This window comes from Hermetia illucens, chromosome 1 (assembly GCF_905115235.1).
Source record: "Hermetia illucens chromosome 1, iHerIll2.2.curated.20191125, whole genome shotgun sequence".
NCBI classification, from domain to species: domain Eukaryota; kingdom Metazoa; phylum Arthropoda; class Insecta; order Diptera; family Stratiomyidae; genus Hermetia; species Hermetia illucens.
The window spans coordinates 170,949,781-170,970,189 of NC_051849.1; the positions used below are offsets into that span (position 1 = coordinate 170,949,781).

The following is a 20,409-nucleotide window of genomic DNA, read 5'->3' on the forward strand; positions in this document are numbered from 1 at the left end:
AATTAATGATTGAAATAGCTGACTCTGTGTGACTATCTTTTTGAACGCGGTGATGTCGATAGGAAAATAACCCTTTCCAAATTAAAATAGAATCCAATTGTATCTGACTGCTGGTGGTTTTTAGAGCTAACATAGGGTATCTCTGTTGGAGGTTTTCGACAATAAAAAAGTTAGCCAGATTTCCGAATTGCATGAGTCCCTGCCCCATTGTTAGTAGTGAGATTAGATCAACTGTTATCCGCAATAGAAAACATTTTCGTTCTCTATATTCAATACTGGCTAACTGAACTATGTTTCTAACAAAGAACGTGAGGTAATTTCCCAGAGACACATACATGAAACATTTGTGTAAATGAACGTTTCTGAATTTTCCGTACTCTTTCATATTTCAGTCATTTTCCATTTTGAAATATATCGAAACTTCTCTGTAACTTTGCAACATTTCTTTCCTATCTGTATATGTACGTACTATAGATGGAGGAAAGTTACATTTGATAGAAATTTTATCATGCATTAATGTTTCGCTTTTTTGAATGGTATTCATTTTCAATTTTGTACGAGTGGAAAACTAGAATCCGTGCTAAGTGGGCACCCACTCAGTTGCTAGGGGAGAAAAACCAGTAAAATTTTACTTATATGTTTTTTTCACAATGATTCTATTGCAAAGGATTTTCTCGACCATACAACGATGGCTATTCATCTTCTGGTAGCCATGAAAGAGTACCAGCTTATAAATTCCCAGTGTTAGGATATAAATACAGCGGGCGTGCACCTAACAAGACCGAGGAAGTTCTGGCCGTCGTCAGCCTCTCGTTTGAAAGGAAACGGACAAAAAGCATGTGAAGTGGGGAAAGGGAACATGATAAATCCCCACATATCGCTACGTGATATGAAAATTAACATATGAGTGCTCGAATAGCCGTGGAGCATGGTAGCACGAAAATATGGTCCTTTTATTCAGCTTTGTGTTACAGTGCATTTTTCCACATTGAGTTCCATAGAAACCAGCAAATTTTATGGTTAAAAACTGTTGCTAGCTTTATGAATAGTAAACAAGAACTTCTCCATTTAGTATACACCGCAGATAATACTGGGTCATGGCTAGAAAAGTTTGCGGATAGTAGGATTTCTGAAAGAGCAGGCAAAGCGTTTCCAGTGCTTGGCTTCAATTTCACTCAATAGTGTACGGGGATATTAAGGAAACATTTCATTTGAAATAATCAGCTTATCAGGATAATACCGCAACTGTACTAACCAAACCTTGTAACATAATATTCAACTTAATCAAGTTTCGTTTCGGAATCTAATGGGATTTTAATCTTATCAACAAGGGACGGGCAATGCATGCTAGCCACGTCGGTGGAGGGCATTTAAAAGGTTCTGAAGGAGACTAATATTTATGCGTTTTTATACCATGCTATTCATGCAAACCTGACATGTCTATATGAAATTCTTTTGAAAAGATAAGGTAAACATTAATATTCCTAATAATTCAACATATAAAGGAGCATGTACATAGATCGTTTACATTTAATGGTATCATGGGTAATGAGTGTTTTGAATGAAACGAGACTTTACTAAAAACGAAGAGGCTTCATATGTAATGAAAGGGATTTAATGAGGATTCCCCACTGTAATGAGAAGAAGTGTGGCAAATGACTTAAAAGGACCATGGTCCACCTCGATGGGGAACTCAAGACTTCTTGGGCCGCAATGGAGAAGCGAAGATCCACTACCGACTACATGCTGTCTGATCCGTGGAGTTCCTTCCCTGCATCGAGATTTTCCGGCATCAAATATGAAAATACCACTATTGGGTGAGGTTTAAGTCAAGGCAGAAAGAATGGAGAAAATGGATTTTCAAATTAAAGAATTGAAGAGAAGAAAAATTAAATGAAATAAGGCACACAATTACAAATCTTGCCCTCCTCTGCATGGAGTTTACTTTTTAAAAATTTCTTGTGGAGAATTGGATAAAAATACAAATACGAATTTTTCACCATAGATTTATTAATTAATTTTTTCAGCCCGATCCCATAGTTGGTTATTGAAATATAGAGCAATTTATACACCCATTTCCAAAAAAAGGTGTTTTACTGATGCCACGCTAGAGGGCACTGTGGTCATCTCAAAGAAAAAAAGTAAACGGCATTTTAACGTACGGACTTAACTACGGTGCGCAAACTAGGATTATTAAAAAATATTAAAAACTAAAGTTTTGGCGCCTTGTTAAACATTTTTTTGTGAATTTTGGTGTCTTTTCATGGCTTCTTTAATGAATAAAAAAAAACTACTAAATTAATCGCAATTATCCTTGTTTGCGGACCGTAGAAATATGTTCTGAATAAGTCATGAAAATTTCAAAGAATTTCATTGGATAGATTTTGGGCTATGGTGGCAGCCAATTTACAATATACAGTTTCGAGAAAAATGCATTTAAAAAGTAGAATGCGATTTTTAGCCATAAAACCTTAACTGATCATTAATCTGCTATACCTAGTCCATAAACCTTAGGTTTCTTAAATTAGCTTTGTACTGATGAAGGGAGTAAGTTGCTCCCGAAATATATATATACATAATAAAATAAAATTGTAGTTTGGAGTAAGCTACTGGTCTATCAATCTTAGGTTTCTTCAATAAACACATTTAAAGCCTTGGCTTCAATTTTTGTCCTTTTAGCGAAGTCACTCGAATGTCATTCGGACCGATAAATACGCGCTTTATTACGGCGATCGACATAAATCTGGCATGTTAATTATTCACGTGTTTAACACTGTAATTTCCGAACGACTCCGAATATCAAAAAATCACTTTGCTCATATATTCTACACTGTATCTAGATACAATTGATGTCAAAAAAAAAATTCGACTCAGTGAATCCGACACACGGGATGACCCCCTTAAGCTCATTACAAAATCTGACAACACGGTGCATGCACAGGTTTTCATGAAATTTAGTGACAATAAATTCAGCCGTTTGTGAGTAAGTTGAGTGTGACAGACATTCAAGGAATTGATTCGTTTCAACGTTCAAATGATCGAATTTATTTAGAAGACATATTTATTCTTCCAACGTTTCGCCTAGTTGCTTTTAGGGTAGTTCCCGAATATAGATTTAGGCCTAGTATTTACACGTAGATCGTTGTAGAATAGTTTGCGGGGCTTAAATCTCCGTTCTACCTGCTCCCCACGATTTCGAGAAAGATTTGACAACGCGAACTGGAAGTAAATCTGAAATGTTTTATATAGGAGGGTCATTGACTATGCTTGATGACTGTTTGTTCCATCGTCGAGACATAGGTCTTGGGTAAATGACGGTTAATTCGGAGAAGGACCAAATTAGAGTCGCACAGAAGATAAACATGAACAGAACCAAGGCTCGCAGTGTGACAGGTTACAGACAATGCTGTCGAAAATTTTTTTATATTCAGGAACCATTGTTTCTGCCTACTCAAAGTGGTTCGAATGATCACTCTAGGTGAAAAAGAAAACAAGTAATAAAAACCTTCAATTTTGAGGGGTCTAGCAGAGACAGTTATTTTGAGAAGATAAATATCTAGAATTAAATATATAATAAATAGTCAGAGACTCACGGTAGCAATGCAAACATTAAATTCAATATTGATGACCGGAATGCAAGCGAGCCTTTGGATCGCTTCTTCACATTTTCATGTGTATATTGGGATCATACGTCGCTTGCGTGTTTGCGTTTGTGTATTTAAGGTGGGGGAGAGGCAAAGCATCTGAGCACTCGAACCTTAGGGGTCCATTGTACTCGATTCCCCCGACTAACGGCATATCCGGGATTCGTTTATATATCGTAGGATTTCCATTAGTGGATGCTGCCGTTGTAGCACATCAGCACCAAAAAATATGATGTCTAATACGCCCTTAGGCGGGGCAACTACATTAAAGATGCTGCGTGGGTTCAGCTTCATCATTATAGGAAGGACTTGTATTCTCTGGGAGAATTCTTGCTTTGAACATATATCCAGCTAGTGATTTATCACTAGTCAGAATGCCTTGAATATCTCTGCAAGTCATCTTGCCTTTGCTAGAGCATCCGAGAAGTTTCACCGTATTGAATCTAGAAACAGAGTTCTACATCCTTGAACGATCGTGGAATTAATCAAAGGGCTAGTCAATGCCCTCAAGGCAGCGTGGCTATCGTTGCAGATTGCGATGCGTCTGCCCTTCAACAGCCCGTAAATCATCACTTCAGCCTAAAAGACCGTTGTACATTGTCCCAAGGGAAAACCCACTTCTCGTTTTTATTCGAAAGGTAGACTGCTAGTCGGTATGTCCTGACATGCATTCTTCTGGTTCATCCCAGTTTTTTCTTCGCTTCAAGATAACTTCATATCTTCTACAGATGTATGGGGATCCGAGAATCCGAAGGCATTGCGAAAATTGGATTCAGTTCTCGCAATAACTTTTCATTGTTTCAATAGATGTAATCGAATTAGTCTGCTCTCATTGCAGTGCTTTGAATGAAAAATCCAAGGGCTGCAAATTGAATAATGCGTTAAGAGCTGCGGCGGATGTCGTGCTAATGGCGTCGGTGCAGTTTGCCTAGTTTACAGCGAAAGCACTTTTGTTTTACATTAACTCACCACACTACGATGCATAAGCAAACATCGGCCTAGTGACAACGGCATATATCTTCATCATTAATTAGTCTAAGCCCCTATGTCAAGGTAAAGTTCCGGCTACACAGCCCATAAGCTGTGAGAGCTGGTTTCATCTTTATCTGTTTGTTCCAAACGAGCTTCTTGTCTGGAATAGCTTCACTTCTTCGGAGTGTTGAAGTATTGTACTCCTCACCTCTGGAAGGCAAAGACTATTCACTTTTCTCTGTTTTATAAATAACACTATTGATGTTTTATTTGGTATTACTGAAAGTCCATGCCTGAGGCACCAGCTGACAATCAAATCAACGGCGCGAGATCTCGACCAACCACCAACCCAGCCACGTCATTCGCATAAACTTGACGATGTATTGGCAAATTTTGCAGTTCGCATAGAAATAAGTCAATCAGAATACTGCACAGAAGTGGCTTTACCTCCGTTGTTATGTAGCGACCAATAACAACTTCAACACACAGGAATCTCTGCGTTAGCATAGCGTAGATCTATTTAATTAAAGTACATCGTGCTCTCTGGGGGCAGTGAAGTAGGGAACAAGTTGTTCCCGAAATATCGATATATGGTAAATAAAAGTTACTTCTAGCGAGGGAGATGGTGTTGAGTTTTCCTTTCTTAAAACTATGGTTTGAAATACCGCGAGCACACATTGATTATATCACAGAAATTTTGAAGGGGCGTACAGTTTGGAGTACCCCCATCGAGTACTCAAATTTCAGAGTTGCGTCCTTTATCTTTGAAACCAAAGAGTGAAGAGCAGAGTCACTGGACTTGCCACGTTGGTAAGCCCGTTAGTTTTCATTTAGTGGGTGCGAATGGGACGCACAACCAGTCCCTCTAGACATTTCAGCGGAAATGAAGTTAAACTGATTTGCCCGAAGGTCTTCGGATTTGAATAGTCATAGTTCCCATGCTTAGGTATGAAGACTACTTTGACCTTCTGCCAAGATGAAAACACGTAGCCCAGAGCAAGACATCCTCGAAAGATATTTCGTAGAGTTTGCTCTTAGTGCTCTATACACTCCTTTAGCATCGCCGGCTAGATGTCACCCATGCCAGGTGCTTTGAAGTGTTCAAATGATAGTATAGCAGCTCTCGCCTTTTCATTGGTTACAACCTATTTCGCAGTGTACCTATTCCTCTTATACCTTCGTGTTGAAAGGTTTGCATAAAGCGCCAATTCACTTCTTCTCACTTCTGAGATCTGCTCTCCCGGGTGGTGTACTTCCAAGAGAGTCAGTATAGACTCAACTCTGGGGTTGGTGAAAGTACCATCCGGTTTTCTAAAAGAGTCCGACTAAATATCGTACCGCGGCATAATCAAAGCCTTTCCCTACTCCAATCTCCACCCTCCACTTTATAACTGATGTCAAAACTAAAACCTGTTTCTAAAAGTGCTAACCAAGACCTCTCATTTGAGCTCCTAAAAAGCTATTTTCAGTGCAAAAAAATTTCTCATGTAGGTTTCCATACCCCTAATATCTCAATCTCAATCACTGCATGAGTGTGTTCACAGTTCCAATTTTCTTTCCAAATTTCGCACTGTTTCTGAAAAAATGCGAGCGACAGACAGACAGCTCAACATACAAAAACATGTGATCATGGCGGCCTTGATTGCATCCGCTGTTCCAATGTAACATATTTGACTCCAGTGCCACGAGGCACCGTTCATTGCCTTTTTCTATACCGAAAGAATCTCTCTCTGACTGTAGAGAGCGAGAGCGCTGTGAAAAATTTTGGATTTGACGTTCGGTAGCGCGTTGATTATTATTGATTGTTATTCAGTTGCCATTCTATTTTTGGACAAATTACTGAAGATTGTGAGATAGTAGGGTAATATCATCTGCATAGGGTAGTGTAAAGAGCGGTGGTCATTGGATATCCCCAATGACAGAGTCCATGAAAAGAACATAGTAGTATTCGTTTCTGCAGGCGGATCTTCACGGTCTATTTCGCCAACTTTTTAGGTTTCTGGGATAATTCTTGCCTCTAGGTCGTCTTCGACCACTTAGGATACCACTTAGGATGGTCGTTTGATCATCCTATTTCCCCCTGGTTCATTGCAAATGGCGCCCAATGTGGGGCCAAACATTTCCTGGATACAGACCTAATATTTTTTATTTACAGATTTTCTGAATTCCACCAGGAAATATGTGTTCCTAAGCCTCAATTTCCTTTCCCACCTTGTAAAGTAGAGTTTCCTGCCCCGTCCTTGGTAGAATACCCCAAGAGCTATTCGTTTGCGGTATTTGTCTTCGCTATTTAACGTTCCGTAGATTATTGCCTTCCAGAAGTCTCTAGATCTACGGGCCTTTTCTGGTATATGCTGAAAGGTATTGCAGTCCGAGCTTCTGAGGAGGGTCCTTCCGACTTGGCGCAACTTGATTGTTGCAGAAAGGTATTGCCGTCCGAGCTTCTGAGGAGTGTCCTTCCGACTTGGCACAACTCGATTGTTGTTTCTTTGTTTTTTCTGCACACATGTAAAACACAAATTGTGAGGCTGGGATGCATTTTGGCCATCCCGGGAGTAGATTAAAAAAGAGAGGGAGAGAGGAGTCCCAAGCAGCGTTAGACTTCAGCCACCTTTGAAGACTCCGCTTATCCAGCGACAAATGATCCGCCAGTGAGATTGGAAACTTTGCAAGCGGGGCGGTGGATGACAACAGTCTTCCAAGAACGAGTGGCTCAAAAATATAGTGATTACAGCGAATTTGTAGTGATTTAAGCATGTTTTTTTCAAATAAATTGAGGTTGTGTCCCAAAAGTAATACATCAAAATTTCAATTCGCATGACTTTTGGATAGAAAAAGGTGAATACCGGCAATTCAAGATTTCGTCGTTTTTACTAGAACCGTCTATCGTGGAAGTCGTCCAATCGCTTACGTTGAAGATAGTTTGTCTCCCGAATTTCTGCTTCGTGAGAAGAGGGTTGGAAAACGTTGGGATTCTGTAAGGAAGTTGGTGAGCGTGGAGATGGATGTCGTGGAGGCGTAGTCGGGAAGTCGCGGAATTAGTTTTATGAATTCGCGATGGATAGTTTTCGATGTTGTGAAGACGGGCGATATTTTCTACTTTGTGTTCTACTATGTGTTCTAAAACGCGGTTAATCATGTTTTGGGAAATTTGTACATGGGCGTGAGGCGGCAAAATGAAAAGCGAAAGAAAACATAGTGTGCCAAGAGAACGTGATTAACGAACGGCAAAACGTTTGTCAAAGAGGAGCTTGCTTTTCTGCCTCGTCGCTGGGAAGACTCCAGAAAGAAAACAAGAGAAAAAAAAAAGCATTCCGATATATTTTTATCTTAAGTCCAGTACTTCGTTATATTTCTATATACGTATATTTTCTTTTTAAAATTTCGTCTAAAAAAAACCTTATTAAAATCGATTCACTGTATGTCTGTCTGTTTGTCTGTCACACGCACTTTTCTTAAAAAAGGGCTAAACTGATCCGAACCAAATTTGTTGGAGAAATGGGAACTATGAAATACAGTGAGTGAAGTAAATTTTGGTGGAATTTAAAGTGGGCTCCCCATGCATGCAAAGGGGGGATTTAAACAAATTTTCACTGGATATTGTCGAGTGGGGTATCAAACGTCTCAATTAGTAATTTCTGAATCTGATATTAGTTTTGACGTGAACTGTAACATGCGCGAGTAAGCAGCCAAAACGTACACAGTTAAAGTGAGACAGAACTCATTTTCGGAAACTACTCAGCCTAAAAATCTAGCAAAAAAAACCAGGAAGGTACGCTTAGATGGCCTCAAAATATGTCCTATTCCGATATCTGCTCAAATAAACTTACTAATAGTATATTGCCGACTTCTAGAAATTGATTGAAAAACCCGCCTTAAATTCATCCTAGGACTACCAAATTTCGCACCAGCACAGGGGGCCATATTTCGTGTAGACATGCAAAATTTCATGGTCATTAACACTAAAATTATAGTAGTTCAAACTTAGCAATTTCGTGTAAATTTACTGCTTCTAAATTCATCCAAATAAGATGCTGACGACGTAATTAATCAGAATAATTGACATTCAAGTGAAATATTAAAATCGCACTTATGAAGAATCTACTTCTCCCCAGCCCTTCTTAATGTTTTGTGTATAGCACTTATGTGAAATCTAAGCCTCCAAAGATGTCCCACTTCGATATCTGCTCAAATAAACTTACAAATAGCATATTACCAATTTTTATAAATTTACTGGAAAACCCCCTGAGAGTACTAAATTTTGCACAGGCATAGAGGACAGTATCGTACATATGCGTGCGGTAGTTTCATGAAAATCCTAATATTAGTATCAAAGTCACAACAATTCAAACTTATCAATTTAGATAGAAAAAAAATGCTGACGTCATAATAAACGAGAACAATTGACATTCGAATGAAATACTAAAATTCCATTCATGAAGAATCTAGTTCTCCCTAGCCCTTTTTAAGGTTTTGTGTAAACATAATCACCACTAATCACCACCTTCTTCTCCATTATCGTAAGACGCCGTTCATTGTGTTTTATAGTCGGCTAACAGTCAGAACTATAGAGAGTGACATTACAGGCGACATTGCGGTAAATTTTAGATTTGAGGCGTTCGCTGATATGTCGATAATAAAGAACACCAGTTGTGGAATGCCACTTCATCCAGATTGCGTTAATGCAATGAATGAAACAATTTCATTACGCAGTTCTCCATTGGTTGATAGCATTGACCCGAGATATTTAAATAGCTCAGTTTTGGGCAGGTCACTGCGGCTAGCAGAACTGAGTGATTTAAATATCTCGGGTCATTACTATCACCCAATTTAGAACTACGTTATGCTCCCTATATAGGGAAACACAAAGCCATTTATACCTGAAGCGTGAAGTTTCCGGTTTCGCGACTTGATTTTTGTTTTGAGATGGGTAATTTCTTCATAAAAAACAACAGATACACGCCACGTCAAGCTCGGAGTCTAAAAGGTATAAGTTTTTTTTCTTTAATTTTTTTTGTTTATATTCTTGCTTTTCTAAAGGATTTTATTTTTGATGTTTGGAATTCCGCTTCTCGTTATTAACTGCTTTTCTCCCATTTCTTTTTTTTATTAAAAATAATAAAAAATTCTAGGTGATTTTTTTATTTTGGGACTTCCTCCCTTTTCCCTTCTACCAGATTCCGCTAAACCTTAGACATCCTCCAAATAATGGCCTGATATCAAGGACGGGAGGGAATCTTAGGGGCCGCGTACCAATAACTATCTGAGGCAAGTGAAGTAAGGATCGAGAATGTAATCCGTCGTGGAGTTTCCTTCCGGATTATGGCGCTCGGGTCAGGAGACTTACGCGCACGGTTGAGCTGTTTTTGTTTTTTAATTTTTCCAGGTTTAGCTTGCGTACTGGCTTATTTCGTTAGGTCGCTGCGAATTCCTTTGTGGTTGTCTCATTTTTAGATCTGGTGTGGACCTACGCCCCGGTATAGACACGTTAGTTTTGTACAAATACACGTGAGGGATCAAAGCGCTCAAAGGACCCCCCCCCCCCCCTTCACATTCACGAGCCTGGCTAGCACGGAGGCGTGCAAGAACGTGTCAACCGAGCACTTTGATGGAGCTTCAATATTTGGAGGCCGACGATTACGGTCAATTTCGCCAACTTTTTAGGTTTCTGAGGTAGCTCTTTCCTCTAAGTCGTCTTCGGCCACTTGGTAGTTTGATCATCCTATTTCCTCCAAGTTCACTACAAGGGTTGTACTGATTTTTGTAGGACCACAACTATGAGATGCTGAATCCGAACGAAACCATCACTGGTGAGCAGTGAAGCATAGAAACACGAAAAAGTGATTCTATGGAAGTACAAACATGATGATCGGATTAAGTCACAAGCCTCGGAGAAATGCTAGGGCGTCCACCTCAGTCGACGCGGCAGGACGGGCCCCGGTCCTGTCGAGAAATGGGCAAGGGTTCTTGACGCATGGACGGCGTCAGGACGTAAGCAAGTTAGTCCGCACACAACGAACAAAACAAATACGTGTCTGCACGCTAAATGTTGGTACCCTAACTGGAAAGACCGAGGAACTCGCAACAGCCTTTCGAAAAAGGTGCATTGACATCTGCGCTCTGCAAGAAACCCGATGGTCTGGTTCCAAAAGCTGCGACATTGAACGCAAACGCGGTAAAAATGGCTACAAACTTCTCTATTTTGGTAACCCACACACTCAATATGGTGTTGGCATTGCCATCTCAGAGGGTTTCCGTTATGCCATTAAAGAAGTCGAACAATTTGATGATCGGCTGATGAAGCTCACCATCATATCAGCTGATCGCACTATTCACTTCTTCACCACGTATGCACCACAGACAGGCCGACCTGATGCCGAGAAAGATGCCGAGAAAGATGCCTTCTGGCAACTTCTCGATGAAAAGACTTGTCACGTGCCTGCTGACGATTACATAATCATTGACGGCGACCTTAATGGTCATGTGGGTGAAAAGGCAGACGGTAACAGGTGCCATGGGGGAAAGGGGTTCGGAGCGCGCAATGAAGGTGGCGAGCGTATAATCGATTTTGCGGACACCCATGACCTTGTACTTATGAATACATGGTTCATCAAACGATTGTCTCATCTTCCCACATTTTATAGTGGGAACAATAAAACGCAAATCGACAATATTCTCATAAGACGCCAACATTTTACCACTGTCACTGATTGCAAAGTCATTCCCTATGAGACCATCGCACCTCAACATCGGCCGTTGATTGCTGTCCTGCGAACTAAGCCACCGATAAAACGGCGTGAGGAACGCACTGGCCCGCCGCGCATTAAATGGTGGCGATTTGGTGAGAAGAAAGAAGAAACGGTCTCACTCATACGATTGCCAACCATTACGAATGTGGAAGAATCATGGAACCAAATGAAAGACACGATCCACAAAGCGGCCTCTGCAACCCTCGGGGTCACCAAGCCGGGTAAGCGGTACATCAACCGAGATACTTGGCTTTGGAATAATGATGTTGAAATGAAGGTCCGTGAAAAGAAACGCCTCTACCACAAATTTCTCGACGATAAAACGCCAGCTAATTGGCAAATTTATAAGAATGCCAACCGGGAAGCAAAGAAAGCGGTCGCTGTCACCCGAGCGAACCATTTCAAAAATCTTTACGAAAACTGGACACTAGGGATGGCGAGAGAGATCTGCATCGACTTGCTAAAAGCCGTAATGAACGCACACAGGTTATCGAGCACTTCTGTTGTGTTAATGACAAGAACGGTACTTTGCTTACCGACCGTCGAGCCGCAACGGATAGATGACGAGAATACTTCGAGCAGATTTCAACTGAAGAATTTGCTCATCCTCCACTTCCACAATCATTGCCGACATTTGGAGCAGTTCCACCAGTCAGCGCAACTGAAGTCGAGGAGGCAATAAAACAAATGAAATCGGGGAAAGCAACTGGACCTGACGACATCGCATCTGAGCTCTGGAAAGCGAAGAGCTGGGACCCAACACTGTGGCTCAGTGGTTCTTTAACCGGGTTATTCAGGAAGGAAGAACACCATCTGACTGGCAAGAAAGTACCACTGTTCCAATATGGAAAAAGAAAGGTAGCCCAGCAGAATGTTCAAATTACCGTCCGATCCGGTTACTTTCCCATACCATGAAGATTTTTGAACGCATTCTTGACAACCGTATTCGCGAAATCGTTGAAATAACCGTGAATCAAGCCGGATTTGTCAAGAGCTGCGGAACTACTGACGCAATACACGCTGCGCGGTTACTCATGGAGAAACACCGTGAGAAGCATCGCCCTCTTTACATTGCCTTTCTGGATCTAGAGAAAGCGTTTGACCGTGTACCACACGAACTCATTTGATATGCTTTACGACAACACTTCGTGCCAGAAGAACTCGTGCGCTGGGTTCAATTGCTCTACCACGATCCGAAAAGTAAAATTCGAAGTATCGCGGGTGTATCAAAACCGCTTCGTGTCTCTGTTGGAGTTCATCAAGGAAGTGCCCTCTCACCACTCCTCTTTGTCCTTGTTATGGACACCGTCACAGCGCCCTACACACTGCTTTATGCAGATGATGTTTTCCTAGCATCTGATAGCAAAAATGATCTTGAGCAACTTGTTCAAAAATGAAATGATCGCCTCATGCAACACGGTCTCAGATTGAATTTAAACAAAACTGAATTTTTGACGACCGATCCCCATGAAACAGGCACAATCACTGTCAGCGGCAGTGATTTGCCCAGAACTAAGCGATTTTAATACCTCGGGTCAACGCTATCAGCCAATGGAGAGCTGCATTATGAAATTGCTTCACGCATTAACGGAACCTGGATGAAGTGACACTTTAACCGTAACAGTATTTGAGCTATGCCAAAAAGATGGGAAACGGTTGTAGTAATCAAGGAACAATTGCATGAATGATTTATTTGAAACCATTCTTTCATAAAAAAAAATTGCATTTTCACGAAAACAAAAACCGTGAATACTATGAGCACACCTCATATATTTTCTAAATTTATTGGACACTGTCTTAAATTAACCCTAGGATCATAAAATTGTGGATAACATAAGCCATAATATATAACTTGATGGTGAGAAGTTTGGTAGAATCCCCCATATTATTCACAAACTTACAATAGGTCCAAATTGTCTCTTTCGCGCGCAATGTCGCTAAGATATCACATTTATATACATATGTAGGATGACAGTATCACACCGAAGTTAATATAGTCTGACATACCAAATTCATGTAAATTACTATCTATGCATAAATGCAATCATCGTACACCTAAATATTCTTACGTAAGAAGCCGGACTACCAGTTACCTCCATGTTTGCTTTTTTTATAACTTTTAATCCTGTATGCAATTTTTATAACACCTTTTTCTTCATCTTTCATTTCAGGTGAGACCTAAACCGTACAAACAAAAGCTTGGGCTCAGGTAAAATCCACGTGTTACTGGCGTGAGTGATACGTATCGATTTAAAAAATAATTGAGCAGATTCCAAGCTTCGTCAACATTTTCTTTAAGTAACAAATTCCTTCAAAAGTGAAGAAAGGGGTTCGATAGGATACAGCATGAACCACTTTCCACGTTCTCCTCCAACATGTGAACTTAAAATTAATTAAAGGTCAACTGCAAGTCCTTGGCAAAATTAATGCACATTTTTAACTCTAAAGATAAAGCGAAACACAACAATGCCAGCTTCACTTTAATTAGTTCATGGCCTTTAGAAAATGCTGCCCTTTGGGCTTAGTGTGAGTAAAAAACTTTGTAAGATGGTTCATTATCTGAAAATATTTTATCCGAAAATCCCTTCAGGAACTACTCAACTTTCCGCATAACCTTCTGTGTGTGAAGCTTAATACTTGTAGCTGACAAAATAAGGGAAGAATCTCACTCGTCCTAGGGTACATGAAAAAATAGGGTACTCTTGAGGTACAGTGTGCACAGGATAGACATTAATCCTTTGGGTGCAGTTCAGTAATAACAAGATATATGTACTGCTTAAGCTTGGAAAAGGCACAAGGTCTTTGTTTTCACATTACTTTGAGATGGCTGGGAAGTCAAGGCTGGCGTATTATCACTGACGCTCTTTTGCGAATTATGAAAGGAGGAAAATTACGTGCTTTTGATTAAAATAGCATTTGTTCGAGGGAGAAAAAAGGGGAGTATTCGTATTGTCCTGGAAAGCATGCAGAAGTATGTGGGCGTGATGGTTGTGTAATTGGTAATTATGTTTACAAATATCTATTTGTAGGCGTTGCTCCATTGTTCTAATGTCTTCTACTCAACGTATGTATTCTTTCAGAAGGCACTGGGGCGCCACTTGAACTGAGTAAAATGAGTAGAATCACATCCAACAATGGCGAGTTTTCTTAATCCATTGTGTAAGCTGCTTCAACAATATACTATATACAAAGCAGTGCTCTTCAATAATGCACGAATTAAAATAGTTCAAGGGTGGATCATCCATTCAAATAAAAAATCCCCTGCGTACGAGGTGATAGCTCTGCAGAATTATGAATGTATTGTTTTTAAAAATATGAGAATATAGGACACTTGATGATGCGAAATACCGAAGTGATACAAGGTCGGTTTCTACTCGATATATGAGTATTTCCAAAAGTATTAATTTTTTATCGATTTGTTTTGTTTCATCCCTCATTCAAGAGGATTTTTCCCGTTCTGCTTTTTCAAAGTTGAGTTGATAATATTGCATCGACATGGAGGATATGGATACGGAACAATTAAAATCAGCGAGCATATCCCGAACATATTCCGTTTTTTGCTAATCTCTCTATGAAAATTACATTTGAATATGTGTACATATGAGTGTGCATGTTATATTACGGTTGGCTTTCTCCAATATTGTAATTTTTAATTCAACAATTTTGCAGTTTGTGCTTGAAATAAATTGGATTGCTGCCATTAAAATATGGAGTGCAATATATACTCGTACTTCCATATAAATACGTTGGCGAAAGACACCGCATCTTATTGATTGGAATTATGACATTCTTTTTAGAATGAAAGGTAAGGAACAGAAGGGCCTAAATCCAAGCATTTCTTTACAATGAAAAAAAGCGTTGTTTTAGCGGTTATAACAGTATTACTTCTATTTATCAGATAACTATTCTAGGTATCGCGTTTTTAGCTGTTGTTCTCGAAACTATTATAGATGGATGTATCTTTATATATCATATATGTATATTATAGCAAATGCTCCTCCAATAAGACCATAGATTTCAATTAGTTCAAGGAACTCTGTTTTAGAAAATCAGCATAAATGTACATGCTCATTGAGAATCTTTTGGCTTTGTATGGTACTGAACCCCTTTTCATGACTACTGAATTATGCTAGAAAGCATGGTTTTATAATATATAGTCTATATGCTAAGATCGAGCTAACACACATGACTTACTTTGATAACATCAAGTTGTATGCTGGTACTGATGATCACCTTAGGAGTCTGCTATGAATAGAAAAACATGCTTTCCGAGGTATTCGGATGGAATTTGGTGTAGACCAGTGTCGAATCCAAGCCATCCGCAAAACCTCTACATCCAAGCTATGACTGAAACAAATTTATGTAAATACTTAGAAATTCTTGAAAGAACCTATTCTCGAGTTGGTCATTTGTAGAAAGTTATTTCCGAATTCTTGTGACAAGTGAAGCTGGTGGTAAAATCTCATCTCCACCATGTTTTAAGTAGGTAGGATCGTCGGAGCCTATATGCGTGGCCCTTAGTCCTAGCATTCGGTAAAATCTAGCATCTGTATAGGTTATAATAATGTGGAAAGGAAAAATTAAATTTTGCAAACGTACTCAATCTTGCGGTGGGTGCCCAGATGGCGCAACAACCCACTACTGTTTTTATGCGTTTATAGGTACCTCGGACACAAGTTAGGTTCTTCGGTACACAATCAATTGTGTAGGTGAGGTCTTTTTAAGGTTTTGTGTGAAACAAAACCTTATTAGAATCGATTCGGTGTTTGTTTGTCCGTCTGCCCGTCTTTTTCTTGTTTGGGGAGATGGAAATCTTCAAAAGACTTTGGCCTGGGTACGCCAGAGTGTGGGATTTTTACCTACTAAAGCCACCCCCGACTCCCCCCCCCCCTCTCCCCGTGGAACAACCTTTAGGTATTACATCACGGGGCGGAGTTAGTTTACTTTAGCTAGGTCTCCTTCCGTCTACCCGCGGGGTTCGTAACCGCGCCTTCTTAATTTCTTTTGCGGTGCTTAGCGATGAGGACAGCTTCCGTCTTTTCCTCCGCAAGTGCCAGTCCAGCACTCTCTAACGAAGCCTTAACAACATTGATTGCTTCGGTTGAGTATAACTTAGCATCCTCGAGATGCTTTGTGACCACAACCAGTTCTATATCATCGGTGTAACCCACCACCGTGCCCTTCTCCGGAACCGAAAGGTTAAGTATATCATTATACATGATGTTCCAAAGTAGTGGGCCCAGTACAGAGCCCTGTGGGACACCCGCGGAGACAACGTACTCTTTGGGTCCATCATCGGTATTATACCAGAGTCAGAGTGCTCTTTCAAGTAGCTGTCGATAATGACGGCGAGGTAGGTGGGAACACCAATCGTCGCCAGAGGCTTTCGTATAAGGTTCCAATTGGCTGGATTAAATGCATTCCTCACATCCAGGGTCACCAACACACAATATTTGCTGGTACAACCCCTTCCGTGGATTGCATTTTCGGCCAAGCCAGCAACCATTTTGATGGCGTCAATGGTTGATCTGGCTTTACGGAACCCATACTGTCTATCTGAAAGGCCCCCTTGGCTCTCGTCACTGGAAGTAATCTATTAAAAATGATCCGCTCCAACATTTTTCCCGTAGTGTCTAGAAGACATATGGGGCTATAGGAGGACGGTTCCCCTGACGGTTTGCTAGCCTTAGGCAACAATACCAGTTTCTGCCGCTTCCATGGTGCAGGAAATATACCCTGGCACATGCACGTTTCGAACAGCTTCGCGAACATATCTGGTCTACATTTGACGGCAAGTTTGAGGGTCTTATTCGGTACTCCACCAAGACTCGGGGCTTTACTGTTAACAGATCTCCAGCAGCTCGTCCCTGGTCACTGGTGGAATCAGCGTCACATTCAAGGGGCGCTGTAAGGTGTCAGTACCCCCTTCTTGCTGGGGAAATAACCCCTGGATTTTTTTCAACAAGAGTATAAGGCACGTGATCTGCGGAGACGATCGGCCTCTGAATCGTCCTGCCACGATTTTATAGGCGTTAGCCCACGGATTTATGACCGCTTCCGAACAGACCTCCTTAAAACATTCCCTCCTGCTCCGCTGGATGGAGAGCTTCAGGTTCTTGCGAGCTTCTCTATAGGCATACTCCTTTTGCCCTTGATCTATTCTACCTTTCGCCCTCTGACCCATTCGTCTGGCTCTGTGACAAATCGATCGAAGGCTGGCAAGTTCACTATTCCTCCAATAATTGGGTATTCTAGTGGAGAATGAGCATCTCCTAGGCATCGACGCGTCACATGCCTTAGAGATGTTTTGTATAACATGGAGAGCTCAATCCGTGGAGGTGCCTGGTTTGCTAGGCACGTCTAGCCACACTTCCATGAATGCTTGCTTGCCCATCGCTTTTGCAGATCATCCTGGTCTTCTTTTAGATTTCGGCTTACGGGGTTCGGGTATTCTCCCTTCTGGCTCCGTCCTTAGTTTAAAGTTGATTGCCTGGTAGTCGCTGTACGTGAAGTCCTCGCTAACTTCCCCCTTTCCGATAAGTGTTTACATCGCCTTCGTTGGCGAGAACTACATCTAACTAGGCAAATGCTTCTAATAAGCACCGCCCCTTGCGTTAGTCTCTTTGCTGCCCCACTCGATAGCCCACACATTAAAGCACCGGCTATCACCTTTGGACCTCGTCCCCTTGCGTCGTGAACAAGATCATCTAACAGTTCTTCAAACTCAGGAAGTGTGAGGCTCGGTGGGGCGTAGCAGCTGTATACGAATATACCGATTATTTCCGCCACACAAAGCCACTAGCCGCCTGACGCATGCTATATTGTATGGCATGACGACCGCACGCCCATATCGCCGCTCCACCAGTCGAATCTGTGACCCATACACCACCGTAGAGATTTATGTACGGTTCACTAATGACAGCAACCTCCATCGCGGATTCGTAAGTGGTCTGCGCAAGCAAATCTTGTGCGACCCTGCAATGATTAGGGTTTATTTGTATTAACCTCATTTTTTCACAGCAGTTAACGCGTTCCTAAATTTCGGGCATTTACCACTTCCGGCAATATGTCGGTTATCCTGTCCCTCCTTCCTTCGCACAAAATGCATTTGGGGTCTCTATTGCACTCCTTGGCAATATGTCCTTTCTGCCCACACCTCCAACATCGATCGGACCGATCGATGCCGCTTGTGCATGCCTTCTCGAAGTGTCGAAACATTAGGCATTTGAAGCACCTCCTTAAAGAGATCTGTTCCCTTAGCCGGCAAACAACCCATCCAATTTGAACCTTCCCGCTTTGTGGCCGTTTGAGTGCCACCATTCCATTCCAAATTGTTGCTTCAAGGCAGTTCAGATCTCTTCTCTGGATGTTACCTCATCGAGATCCTTGCGCTGGACATTCTCCCCAAGTGAGCTTATAACTTGGTTACGAAAACCGTCAGTTTTCCCCACGCTGGATTTTTTCAGCTCAAACATGAGGTCCCCTTTCTGGGTCCTCCGGATTTTGTTGACATTTCCGCCTAGGTCTTTTAGGTAGGGATCAGTTTTCATCTTCTTCAGTGTCCTCTACTGGAGATTACAACTGCTTCCGGGCGATTTCCCATCTTTGGTTTCTTGCCTCTTTTCTTGTTCACGACCTTAGTCCAATCACCGCTCTTATTTTCTTTCGGTTTCGCTTCGCTAGCCGACGTTCCGTCCGTCCGTCCGTCTGTCTGTCTGTTTGTCTGTCTGTCTGTCACACACACTTTTCTCAGAAACGGCTATACCGATTAACACGAGATTTGGTGAGAAAGTAAGAACTATGAACGTTGAGAGATGCAGTGAGTCATATCCTTCTACGTTGAGATTTAGGGAGGTCCCCATACATGTAAAAGGGAGGTGTACAAATTTTTTTCACAGAATAAAGTCATGTTGGGTATCAAATGAAAGATCTCGATTAGTACTTTTCGAAGCCGGTCTTGATTTTGGGATTTGTTAGAAAGGCCGGGAGTGAAGCGCCTAGCTTCGGGTTTTTTTTCATTTAGTTTTCTTTGCGAGTGGTTTCTGTGGTAGATAAATACCAAAGAGTATACCACCCTACGTAACTAGAATGCCTTTGATCGTGCCAAGGAGCTTCTACCTGAGAATTTTAAAATATTAAAGTAAATTCGGTAGTGTGGGGACTAGAAGAGAAGCATGCGGCTTTTTCGGTTTCATCGCGCGATTGGAGGAAGCTGCCCGGAATGCGTGCGTTCTGCAGTTTTTTTGCTTGGGAAAGCACCGTTTTTGTCATGTAATTGCTTCTAATGACGAATCTGTTGCTGCAGCCGTGGAGTGATTCCCAAGGGGTTTCAGAGTAGCGTTACCCCATAGTAGAAAGGAATTCTTGCTAGGCGAGGCTCCATTGCGTTCGTCATTACGAACGACATTTTTATTAGTCCCGAAGAATAACAGATTTGATGGTTGGTATAGAAGGCGTTTTAGCCTACTTTGGTTTACGAACGCTCGTTCAGTAAACAATTTTGTTTTTTCGTGATAATCGTACCGCCAATTTTTAGCACAGAAAAAACTTGTCCGATTAAGGAGGAGCGAAATTCAACTGTAGAAAAGAAACAATTCACCACTATTCGTGTAAACTTCTACTTAATTTTTGAGGTTTTGTGTGAAACAAATCCTTGTTAAATTCGACTTACTGTTTATCTGTCCATTCCTCCGTCTGTCTGTCTGCCACATGGGGATGAATATAATTTGAGGCAATCGTTTATGTAATACAAATATTTATAAAAGGGAAATTGGAGGCGAAGATAGCTTTATTACACATATTATGAAAGTTGCCACAGAAATCGTCAATTCACATATAACATAAATCCCAGACGCTATAATTTCATTGTCTATAAACTATTTTGTTTCGGTAAAATTTAAGTATTTGTGGAGGCGGAAAAGTTTCCCTAAAGTAGTGAAACTTCCTCTAATGCTACTCTTACAGCCGAAAGTACGATGAAAGGCACCCGAAAACTACATAAACCACCAGCATTATTAGCGGTAGGCACTTGTGAGCAGCATTGC

At 41.1% G+C, this 20,409-nt stretch overlaps 1 protein-coding gene across 3 annotated transcripts in view; it reads left to right on the top strand.

Annotated features, from left to right (window-relative positions):
- Positions 1-20,409, top strand: part of LOC119646566 — a 277,721-nt gene that overhangs the window by 48,067 nt on the left and 209,245 nt on the right. The gene's annotated exons all lie outside the window — the stretch shown is intronic.